The 12,254-nt window shown below is 46.7% G+C and overlaps 1 protein-coding gene across 3 annotated transcripts in view; it reads left to right on the forward strand.

Annotated features, from left to right (window-relative positions):
- The first annotated feature begins 805 nt into the window (after nt 1-805).
- HIPK3 (homeodomain interacting protein kinase 3) overlaps nt 806-12,254 on the forward strand; it is a 68,473-nt gene continuing 57,024 nt past the window's right edge. For 2 of the 3 annotated variants that reach the window (XM_030240123.2, XM_050974941.1), the window contains exon 1: nt 806-1,027. The gene's annotated coding sequence lies outside the window, so the exon portion shown is untranslated. Of the gene's footprint in view, nt 1,028-1,486; nt 1,668-12,254 lie in introns of those variants that run through there. The other variant, XM_018921981.3, reaches the window with a different exon arrangement.

The raw sequence follows: 12,254 nt of genomic DNA on the forward strand, positions 1-12,254 counted from the left end.
TGCACGTTGTGTGTGTGTGAATGAGTGTTATGGGAGTTGGCAGCTGACGAGTTGGGAGGGAGAGCTCACCGTTCGGGGCGCGGTGATTGCGATGGCATGCACCGGAGGATTATTGGGGGTTTTACAGGTGCTCCTGGGAGAGCCCCCACAAAGCACGAGGTTGCCTTCCTCCAGGTAGTGACAGACCGGAGCGGGCAGAGAGGTGAGCTCGCGGTAGGAGCATCTCAAGTTGTCCTCCCAGGGGGGACTTCCCGGGGGGGACCGTCACGGGAGTTCGCCGTAGGAGCATCACAAGTTGTCCTCCCAGCGGGGACTTCCCGGGGGGACCGTCAGCTGGCGCTGAGGAGGCTCCGCCGCCGATGCACCACCACTGCAAGGGGCGGTGATGGCCGCGCAGCAGCCCCGGCCGGTCGGTGTGGGAGGGCAGGAGAGGAGCGGGGCCGGACGAGAAGCGCGGAGCGGAGCCGGGCGCGGAGCGCGCTCCGAGCGCCGCGGGCGGGCGAGGGGCGGCGGCGGCTGCGTTGCGCGGCGGGGCCGGGCGGGGGCGCTGCCGCCGGGCCGGGCGGAGCGGGCGGGCGGCGGGAGCGCCCCGCAGGCTGCGCCCCGCGGGCTGGGCGGGGGCCGGGGCGCGCCGGAGCGGGGCTCGGCCGGCGCCCCCTCCGCAGAGCTTGGCGGGGCCGCGGCCCGCCGCTCCGGGGCGATGGGCGGCGGCGGGCGCCGCTAGGCCGCCGCGGGCAGGGCGGAGGCGGGGAGAGGCGGAGGCGGAGGAGGCGGCGGCCGGGGGCGGGTTGGGTCCCTCCCCGGGAAGATGAGGCGGAGGCCCGGTCTGTCGAGCGGGCTGAGCTGGGGCTTTTCCCTCGCAGCCGCCAGGACAAGATGGCAGCGGCCGAGGCGGCGGCGGCAGCAGCAGCGGCGGGGCTGAGCGGCTGAGCCCGGCCGGAGCGGCGCTTCCCCGAGCGCTCCCGGACATGCCCAGGGCGGCGGCGGCAGCTCCAGCGCGGACGCCAGCGCGGCCCGACCCGTGAAGGTGAGCGGCCGGCGGCCAGCGGGGCCGGCTCCGCGGGCGGAGAGCGGCGCTGCCTCTGCCTTCGCCGGCGGCGATCGCGCCCTGCCCGCGGCGGGCTCCGCGGCACACCCGACCCCCCTGCCCGGGGCAGCGCTGCCGGCCTGGCCGAGCGCGGCGGGGAGCGGGCAGCGCCGCTTCCCCTTCCCGCTGCCCTAGACGGCGCCCCCCCCTCCGCGTCCCCGAAGTTTCCCGTTCCCCGGCGTGGCCGGGCGCCCACACTGAGCCGCCCCGGGTGTCGGGCGAGGCCGCCGCCGCCCGGCGGGGGAGGTGTGGCCGCCCCTCGCCCGCTCCCGGCGGTAGCGCCGGCGCTGCCCCGCTCCCCTCCGGGCGCGCCGCCTCCTCCCGTGCCTTGTATGGAGCGCCGGGGCCGCCCGGGCTGCGGGGGGTCCCGGGGCGGCGCTCGGGCGCGGCCGCGGCTCCTCCCGCTCCGGGTGCTGCTCGGGCGCCTCCGCGGCCGCTCCTGGCAGTCCCGGCGGGACGCGACCCTCGCCCCTGACCCCCGAGGAGAGACCCGCGCTGGGGGGAAGCTGGGGCGGCAAATGGTGCCCAGGGCCGGGATCACTAACAGCAACTGGAAAGGAAGTGGATCCTTTAAAATTTGGTCAGTTCCCAAGAACGAGTTCTGTAAAAGCAGAGGGGTTTGTTTGCCGGAGGCTTTGCCGTAATGGTTGCGGCAGGGATTGTGCGGGGTTTGTTCTGGATTCGTCGTGGTATCAATTGTAAAGCTGGCAGGTGCGTTTGCATGTGTTTAACGCTGTAGGAAATTGTGATGAGCGTGTAAAAATTATTTTTATTTAGATCAAGCCCACGATCGTCAATGCTATGAGCTTACACGTATATAATAAAGAGCTTTCTTTTGAGGCTATACTTTTGTTACTAACTGTTGCATCTGACTTAAAATGTCAGAAACAGGGATTGTTTGTTTCTTTGTTAACTTTGTTTTTGGCACTCCGGGGTTTGACTTGCCAGAAATTATGTGGCGCTGTGATGTTTTTGCATCTTCCTGCTTGTGTATTTCACATCTCCCTACTCGTGTATTGCCTTGTTTATTTCATTGTCTTTAAATTGTGGGAAAGTATGTTACTGTGAGAGACGATTCCATTAGGTGAAGCTGTAGTTGCTGATAACAATGCATGTTTCTGTGATTATTCATTTTCTACCCAGTATTATCGCCCATGACATCGTTTGCAAAAAGTTTAGGCACTGATTGATGTCGCACCAAGTAGGAGAGCTGGGATGGACTGCGAGGACTTACTTTCTGACATAATAATTCCGTAACAGACTTAATTTGCTGGAGCTTTCTATAAACTGAGTTTAAAATACACACAAGTAACTGCCTAACAAGCGTGGCAGCCAGCAAAGAGATTAATTAAGCACCTGGAAAATAGGTCAATGCTGTATTACGAAGCGGCATGGTGAGATGGCGAATAAATAGAGCAAAGTGTTAACGCGGACTTACCGGGGGAAAACTGATCCCGGCGGAGCCGTGGGGCGGCTTTATCTGCGGACCTTTTATGGTAGCACATGCTGAGAGCCCTTGGGCTTTTCACTCCCTTCACTTCTTCCTGGGGGCTTCTCTGCTAGGAGCTCGCTCAGGGTGTGGCACCGCTCGTGCTTGTAAATTAATTATTATTATTTTTTTTAATAGATAAATTTGGCTGCGTGTTCCAGTTCCGATTGTGGTGGTGGTGCATGGCTCTCCGGGCTTGGGGGCGGTGTGTAATTGGATGGGTTCCATGAGCTGGAATAAAGTTTCATTGAAAAATTGCTCGGGAAGCTGCCCCTGCCCTGGGGTCTCTGCGGCGCTTGTGATTTTTCTTTGTTTCGGGTTTTTTTTTTTTTGGGTTTGCTTGTTTCCTCCCTCGTCTCTTTCAAACAACTACCTATGGAAACAGGGAAATGAGACAGACTCCTGCATAACAAGATAGCAGAGACAAAGGGTGTGGGGAGGGAGACTGAGCTTGCAACTCATCTTTCAGAACTAACTGATAAAAAACCACTAGAATTTATTTGCATGTGCTGCTTTTCTCCTTGTGTCTTTCCAGTTTGGAACAAATCGGAGATTTATTCCAAAAGCATCTGCGGGATTGATGGCATCTGTGGAAGGGGAAGGGAGGCTGAGCAGCACTTTCAGAGGCAGAGGGTTGGTTAACTCACCAGCCCCTGGGTGGGACAGAACTGACTGCACTAAATTCTTGTGGAAACCCCAATCCAGAGGTGTAGGAATGTCAGGCTGTGTTTTCCCAAGCTCACGTGTTTGGGTGTATGTACCCCTCTCTGAAGGGATTGCACACTTCCTGTTTTTAGAGTAGTTTTTATCTCTATAGGATCTCTTTCTTGTATTTTCCCTTTTGCCAGTTTGCTGATCACAGCAACAAAGGCCCTTTTGACAAAGCAGTGCCTTTTGGAAGGGGAATTTTGTGGCTGGCTTTCTTGTGTGTGAGGGGGGAGAAAAGCAGCATTGGTAACGGGAACAGCACTGTCATTTGAGGCTGGACATGTATTTTGGAGGAATGTTAAATACAGAAGGAGAAACTGCTTTGAGTGGAGCTAAATTTCGCTGTGGCAGTGTGGGGTGTCGTGGCATGTGAGTGCTGTGCCCTTACAGAACAGTTCCTGCAGACAGTGTTGCTTTCTGCACAGAACTTTGGGGAGTAAAGCAGAGGACAGAGAGGCCTTCCTACATTTTTTTATGAGATCAGCCTCGGCTTTTCTGAATATATAAAATGATTTCATCTGATCTGTAGAAGCGTTAGAGCTGAATTAAACTGCTCTGTCTGACAGAAGTACAAGTTGGGTAGAGCAGGCCTGATAATCACCTGGTGATCCTTGGCTGAGGGAAGAAGAAATGTGGAAGTGTCACAGTGGTGCCACCAACATTCCTATGTCACAAGTTTGCTTTTGAATTTTGTGACATAGCATCCACCTTTCAGACTTCAGAAAAGCTTGTTTGTACCATTTTGAGTTTTCCAAGTTCCTAAGTCACTGAAATATTCTATTCTATTTATCCTATTTCTTGAGATCCCTTCACTGACAGTCAGAGGTGGAGTGGAAAAAAATTGAATTACTTTCAATAGATCTTGAAAGAAAAGAATGAATTACTTTTAATAGATCTTGAGAATAGGATGGGACTTCAGGTGTCTGAAACTGTGCTTCAGAACCGTGGCTGGGCAGAGCACAACACCAAACATGGGGAAAGGAGTGAGGATGAGCACTGATCTTGTTCCAGACCAAAGCTGTGTGTGCAGTGCACCTGGAATGACCATGTAACTCTATTTACAGCAGCCTAAAATAACTGATGCTATGATATGGGTTAGTAATGGGTTACCTTTTCTGACTTGTACAGGCACTGAGCACCCTCTGTTTAACCTGAAATAACCTATAATGAAGGATGAATCTTGGAAAATCCTGTTACCTGGTCTTGGCTTCCCCCACCCCACCCCCCCTTTAGAGAATGTTTTAATTTAGAGCCTCTACCTCTTGGGCAGAATTTTAGAGAAATTGGAGCTTTGTTTTTCTTCAGAGTCACTGTGCTGTGAGTGGCAGGTGAGCAGGGGAACAGCATGTAACTGTGAAAGTGGATTTTAGTTGGTGACTTTATTTGATAATGTAACATTTCCTACAGGCTAGGTTCTTCCCCCCAGTTCTTCAGTTGTTTTATTTCAATGTAGTGAATATTGAAAAAGGTGGCAGAAGTTGGTGTGAGTCTTGGTTTTAGATGCAGTTTGGGGATATTTGTGAAGTTTTGTAGTATTTCTTTCATTGTATATGACTTTTTTTTTCCATATAGCATTTTAATACTCCATTTTTGATAGTGGGTAACTTTCTGACAAAAGGGAGGTAATCTCTGGTGTAGCACTTGGGTTTGGAAAAGGAAGAAGAGCCAAATAACTGAACTGTTTTTTAAACAAGTAGACTCAAGAAGTTTAGGTCTGTTTTTTTTCCTTATGCTGAGTCAGTGTAATTTCAAAATACTGCTCTGAATATTAACTGTACATATTTATTAATTCCAGCATTATGTAAACTTTTTGTACGGTATGTAATGTTTTTAGGAAAAGATTAGGAAATTATTCCTTTTTGGAAGTGAGGAATATAATCCTTTTTTCCCCTTTTATCCAGCTCTCTTATGCTCTTCAGTATTTGGGTATAACAGGAAAATGCTAAGTTCAAGTTCCCCAACAGAGCAATAAAAGAAGATGCAGTCAAACATCCGAAGACAAAATAGACATAAGAAATATTTTCCTGTCTTTTAGGATGATCAAAGCTACAGCAACTCCCAATATTAAAAAAGTAATTGGATTCTTACATACAGAGAACTCTTTTTGCATGTTAGGAGGGGGCACTCCCATGAAAGCTACCTTTAACACCAGGTAATCTTAATCTTTAAAATTAATCCTTTAATCTTAATTTCAGCAAGAATGGAAAGCATGAGTTTATGTAACAGTTCTAGAAGACTTTTAAGTGCTTTTTAAAGCACGTTACAAATAATGTACAATTAATGTTTTTAGTGTAAAAAGTTAGTTATTGCCAAATGAAAGTCTGCTTTTGTTTGTGTGATCACTGTGGTGCTGTAGTAACCACCCATTTAGAATGTGCTGGAAAACTTCTGGGCAGGAAAGCTCAGCTCCTGATACCTGTGCTGAGTCCCACAAACACCCTGCAGCTGATTGGAGATGCCCATGGGCCCTTCTCCAGGCCTGTTGGATTTCATAATCCACTGGTCTGAGTGTTTCCTGTGCTCTGCTGTGTTCTGGAGGCTGAGCTGCTCTGGGTCACCATACTCCAGTGTCCTGCAGCTGTTCTTTGTGTCACCAGGACACTAAACCTCCAAGGAACTTAAATTGCTGGGTGAGGCAAGATTTTTATCACCAAGCTTGGCTTTGCTGTTAGCTTGCCTTGGGGCAAGCAGCCACCAGTACCTGAGAAAAACCTGCTTTGGGTTATTTTAGGGGTTTTCTTTAGTTTTGCTTGACTCTGAGCTGTGAGTTGGAAGTGGATCTCCTCGCCTTGTGCTGAGCTCATCTTGCAGTGGTGAAGTGAGATGGCAGAACTGGTCCCTGGGCAGGAGCAAGTGCCAGGAGAGAAACTTCAGCTGGGGCTGCAATAAGTGGTGCAGCTGTGCTTTGTGTGTGGCTGGAGTGGCCTCATTGCAGAGATGTTTGCTGCTTTTATTAGCGTGAGCAGATCCCTGCAGCCTGCTCCATGGGTCTCTGGCTGTCAGCTGACACCTGAACCTCTCCCTGTTCCTGCTGGAATAGACTGAAACAAGTGCCTGCCTGCATCAGATGGGACCTCTAAGGCATGCCCCCCTCAAGGGCTGCATGAGGAGCTCACCTATACAGGCAAAAATGCAGAGAGAAAACAACTTCAATACCAATAATCATTAGAAAGTTTATAAAGGAGGAAAAGGAGTTTTTCTTACTGATGATCTAGCTCTCTTTGGAAGACATAAATAACCACTAATGTCAGATAGCCTTAAAAAGTACTTATATACACAATTTTTTCTAAAGCTTTATTAATTTACTTCTGCAAAAGTAATTTAGTTTTTCACATGTAGATAGAATAAATGTTTCTTCTCTTGTGTTTCCACAGTCTCAACATGTTTACTGCTTTGTTTTGGTCCTTTGTCAGCATTAAAAAAAAGCAATGTTAACTTTTACCAAATTCCACTAGTTTAAGTAAAATATATTAATTTTTCCCCTCTTTCCTATGGTGCAGGTTTTTTTCTGTGCTGCCAAATTGGTGGAACTTACACAATTTCCAGGAGGATTTGTAGTTGTTTCTTGTGAGAAGCCTTTCTCCCTTTTTGACTGAAGCTGTTGATGTGCATCATTGTCTTGTCAACATCTTCTTGAGTTTTTTCTAGAAGCTTTGGTCATCTGCTACTTCTCACCCATTTCCTTTCAATTCTTCCCTTTTTTTTCTTTTTAACTGTTGGACTTGGTTGCTTGTCTGCAGTCTGTGTGTTCCAGTTGAGAAGTTTTTTCCACAGCTTCTCTTTGAAGATTATTAGGGATTTTATGTGGGTAGAAGAGGTACTCAGATCATCTTTATTTGAATCTGTTAAGTATGGGAATTTTGGTGTTTGAGATCTTGTGGAGCCCTTCAGAAGGAACCAGATTTGTTCCTAAGAGGAGAAAAAAGCCTCTTGGTCTCTTCTTTCCTTTTAATACCAACTTATTTTGTGATTTGCAGAATTAGTTGCTATTCAGCCTAATAGGAGCAGATTGCTTTCATGAGATACTAAAGGGTGATTTCAATAACTTTTCTCTGTGGCTTTTGTAATGATGCTGTGGGCTGGTTTCTTCCTTTGCACTGTGCCAGCTCTGAGCCCAGCAAGAGGACATGGTGGGAAGTGTTCCCAAGAAATACTTTGGGAGCTCTTTGTGACAAATGCTGCTTGAGACTGGATGTGTTTTTAAAACTCTGTCACAGAGGTGTCTAAACATTCTTCTGAAGATTAAAACAAGAGTGGCTGTTAAAGGTTTATTTATGCTACAAGTGGAAAGATTATTAAACATGGAAGGGAATACAACAGAGAAAAAATATATGCACATTTATCAGTATTATTATGTCCCCAGGTAGTGGGTTGTATGCTGCATTTAAACTTTCTTTTCACATGCTTTCTGTGCAGTTAAATCAGGAAGTTTCCTTGCACAGGGGAGGGGGAGACATTTCTTGCCCTGGTGGTTTTGGGAAACATTATAGTATGGGTTATTGCAGTTACTGATTCACTGGGAGGCAGAAGGCTGATCCTTCTGTGAGAGAGAATGGATTTCTAGTGCACTGATATTTACCTGTAGGAGACACTGCTTCTCTACATCCTTAGAAAGCTGAAAGAAGGGGGAAACACCTTTTACCTCTTTTTTTTCTTTATTGTTCTACAGTAAATGCCATGTCCAGTTTATACAGCTGTTTTCTGCAAGCAACCAATGCTGTTTTCATGATGGTGTTGCTTACAAGGAAAGAAAAACCCATGTTATATAAAAACATAATATATTCAAACCACTTTTAAATAACAAATTTTTGTAATGGGGGAAAATACTGGGACGTCACAGAGGTTTTTTTTTCTGTTTGTGTACGTGTAAAAATACCTTCCAAACATGTACTTACTGTGTGTGTTTACCTCAGCCTGTATATGTTTGGGAGTTGTTACTAGATGTAGCTGGGGCAACTGACCTGAAAACTGCAGCAGAAAAAGGTCAGTCAAGATAAGTGTGTGGGATTAGATGCCTTGGTTATTTTACAGTTAAGTCAGTTTTAAAACAAATAAAGGCCAACGTTCTTATTTGCTCTGACATCTTTGTTGCAGAGGAAGTTGAATATGCTCTAGGCATGGTGTCTTCACAACTCAGTAACCACTTGATAATGACATTCTTGTTGGTCCTCTTGGAAGAGAGACTGACTTTTCCATGTATTTGGGCAAAGTTTTAACTCAAATATTGCTTAATACCAGGCAGTTCTCAATATGGAGGAAAGTTTTATTCACCCCCTTGGTAGAGGAGAGCCTGATTTGCAAATTTTTGCATTGCATGTCAGACTCAATGAGCTCCACAGGTTTTTTGTATGTGTGCTGCTGTAGCCTTAATGTGCAGGTCCTGTGGGGAGAACAGGAATTTTGTGGTGGTGTTGTTGTTTGGGGATCTTTGTTTGTTTTTTGTTTGCTTTGGTTTCTGTTGCTCATTTCTTTTTGTGCAGGTGGAAATCTTTTTTTCCTGAGAGGGAGAAAGGTAATTTTGGATGAGTTTCCTCCTCAGTGAGTAGTTGAGAGGATTTGATGAACTCTGTGTAAGTAGGATCCTTTTCTGTGGATGCAGATGTGCTGCCTTACATTCTGTGAAGTGGCAACAAACATCTCAATGTATATTCTTACAGGAGCTGCTTTTGGTATTGTCTAGAGCTATTTTTAATTGAAATTTCAAAATAAATTGCTTAGATGGGTTGATCCATTTCTAGTTCTAACAAATGCCCAGCATTCTAAAAAAAGCAAAATTAAGCAATTGCACAAAAGTAAAATTACTGGAAATAAGAAAGGACTAAGAAGGATTTTTTTTTTTTTTTAAGTCCAGTGGCATTTGAACATGTGATATACCAACATGCAGTATGGGCTAATCCTCTCTATCAAATTTTATTTCTGCTTTAGGGAAGGTGGCAAAATCTTTTGGAAATACTTAGGGCAATGGAAGAAGTGCCTTGGCCCTTCTGCTGTTTTAAAGGGTGGCAGACAGCAGTGGTTTGGATGGATCCTCCAGCACTTCTGTCCTGCAGAAGGTGTGGGCTCTCCTAATCTCCACTGTTAGAGACTTTTATTTGAGTGTGTCTGCTGTTTCCAAGTTCAAAAAGAATTAATCCTCTAAAAGAAGAGATGAGGCTGGTGAAGCCCTGGCTGGTTGAGATGTGTTGTTTATGTTGATGGTGGCACATTCTGGTTTGGAGGGATGTTCTCTTTGGGGCTGGTGGCCAAGGCTGCACTGCTTGTGCCGGCTTTTCCAGCTTGCCCAAGAGAAAAAGAAATGCTTCCAGTACTGTTTCCTTTATCTTTTTAGCTCTGATTGCAGTCATATTGGTATCACAAGATTTAGCTTTTGATATTGGTGGAAAATATGAATAAAGCAATTGTGTTCTTGAGTGCTGGTGCTATGGCAGCGTTGAGTCACAGCAGTTCACTCTGATATTTTATGTAAAATATGTTTGTGCTCAGTGTATGGCATCAGTTCTGTTTCCAAGGATGGAGACAATGGTGCAATTGAGACTGGTTTGTATCACACTTAAACCAACTGATATTTTCAATTTCTGCTATCATTGCAACATTGGTGGTGTCTGCTTAAAAATATCTCTGCTGTTGCACAGACCTTAACCAGCCCTGTAACATTTTTTTGGGTGGTTAGTAACTAAGTTCTACAAGGGCAAAATTGGATCATTGTATCCTTTGCCTCCCACTAAAACTCTCTCAAACTTAAGAGCCAACCTTTGGCCTTTCAGCCTGGACCTGTGCAGGACTGAGGTTTCACGTGGGGCAAAGGCTGTGTTGGCTCAGCTGAATGCTCCTGGTGAGTGATGTGCCAACATCCCTGAGCTCTGGAATACTTGTTTTAGTCAAGATTGGTAATGATTTCTTTTGCCATGGAATTGCATCTCTGGTTGCTGCCCCAGAACTGGGTGTTGGTTTCTTTGGTGAGATATCATCAGCTGCTTCTGCACCTCCTGGTTCTCTGTGAAGAAGTGTGTGTGCCCATGCAGTTTGTGTCCAGAATTGCCTCTGTCATTGAGGAAACCTCTTATCGGGCACAAGTGACCTGGAACACCTCAGTGCTTTCTCCTTTGCACTGCTCTCTCACTTCTGTGGGTGACAGATCTGCTCACAGAGCTGGTTTTGAGGTGGCCAGAGGGTTGGAACTCCCTGGGCTTGTATTTTTGGACACTTTGCACTCTTTGTGGATATGTTTCCCTTTATAAATTGCATGAAACCTCAATTGCCAGTGCTTTGTTATTAATTGTCCAGCTGGAGTGAGGGAATTCCTCAGGGTGAACAGGACATGGGGTATGAAAGTACTTGCATCAGTACAGCTTGCTCAGCTACATATCCAAAATAAACAATAACGTGGAGGTGCTTCTACTACTGGTAATGAACTTTTGAAAGAGAGGGCAACTAATTCAGCTTTGTACTTGCTGAATAACTTGAAGTTGGGTGGCACCTAATATGAAAAGAACAATTGTTTTACCTGGAAAAAATGGCAGTTAGTATCTTTACAGTGTTTCCAGAGTGATGCATGATGTAAACAAAAGATTTCATTAGTGCCACTGCTCCAGTTGTACATTTGCTGGAAGTTAGAGTGTTTAGAAAGCCTCCCTCGATGCCCAGCTACACTGTGAGAAGGATGTCAGAGTTTTGGAGCTGGTTTTTGCCCGTGGAGGCCTGAAAGTTGGAAAACAAGTTTTCTTGGGTTACAGTTTAACTCTGTTATTAGGTGGCTGCCTCTGGCTGGGAATTTACTACACCAGGGGCAGCAGGGTGGTTGCAGTGCTGGGGGAAGGAGCTGTGGATTTCACAGGCAAATGAAGAGAGCAGTGTGGCAGTTTCTCCTGAGCTCCCCTGCAGTGGCCTTATTAACCAGTTACTGTGCCCCACTCCCCCCCAGCTCAGTCATGTGGAAATGGCACTGTACAGTTAATTATTAATGGTGCTCAGGCCTGGAACAGCCTGTGCTGCTCCAGGTTGTCACAGCCTGCCAAGTCGGTCGTGCTCCTGAGTTTGCCCAGCCTGAGGAGGCTGCAGATGTAATTTTGAGAAGGAGAGAGCGTTGTTACACTTGGGTCAACATTAGCAAGGTGTCAACCAAAGGTGCCTCATTTTGCTGAATGCATCTGCCTGGTTCCCTGCTGGGTTTCTGTACAGAGAAGCTTGGCTGTGGGGGGACAAACTGAAGTGCCTCCTGTCCACTGACATTACTTCGTGAAAATATACTTGTTGATTTATTTAAAGGAATGAACAACAAATTTACTTAGTTGAAATATGTTTGCTTTGTTACTTTGATCGTACTTTTTTCAGAATTCACAGCCTTAACTCTGGTCAGAAGCCACATGTTTTGTACAGTTTCATGTTTAATAAGCCAAGTTTTCCCAGTTCTGTCTGTTTCAGACTGGTTCCTTCGAAGGAAGCCTTTCTAGAGGTGCTAGCAGTTGGTAGGAGTTTTGGGAGAGCCTTTCTTGAGCACATTCCCTGCACTATTCCCTAGCAGTGAAGTGGGATGCAGCAGCCTCCAGTTGGAGAATACAAGCTGCAGAACTGCAGAGCCAAGTTCAGCTTGTGTGTACCACTGCCCAGGGGCAGGCACTGTGCTGAAGTGGTGACCTTGATGAAGGAGAAGGGGACTTTAAAAATATGTGTGGAGCAATGGACTAAATGGACTAAACTGAAAGTCAAGTGGGGAATTACTCCGAGGCTGCCTGTGGTACTGTCACCTGGAAATTGCACTTTTCAGACCTTCTGATGCTTTGGTTTGCATCCTGGGGGGGTCTTGTAGTGCACAATTTGGTTTTTATTTTAAATTAAATTTAACTATGAGATGTGCACCAGCTCCTTATATGTGTTCAGGCTCAAGTAATCTCCCTGAAATGAGCACAGATGGTTTTTTTCTTTCTTTTAGCACTGGTTGTGTGCAGATCCCTCTCTTTTTCTGCAGCTGGG

This window comes from Serinus canaria, chromosome 5, assembly GCF_022539315.1.
Source record: "Serinus canaria isolate serCan28SL12 chromosome 5, serCan2020, whole genome shotgun sequence".
Taxonomy (NCBI): Eukaryota; Metazoa; Chordata; class Aves; order Passeriformes; family Fringillidae; genus Serinus; species Serinus canaria.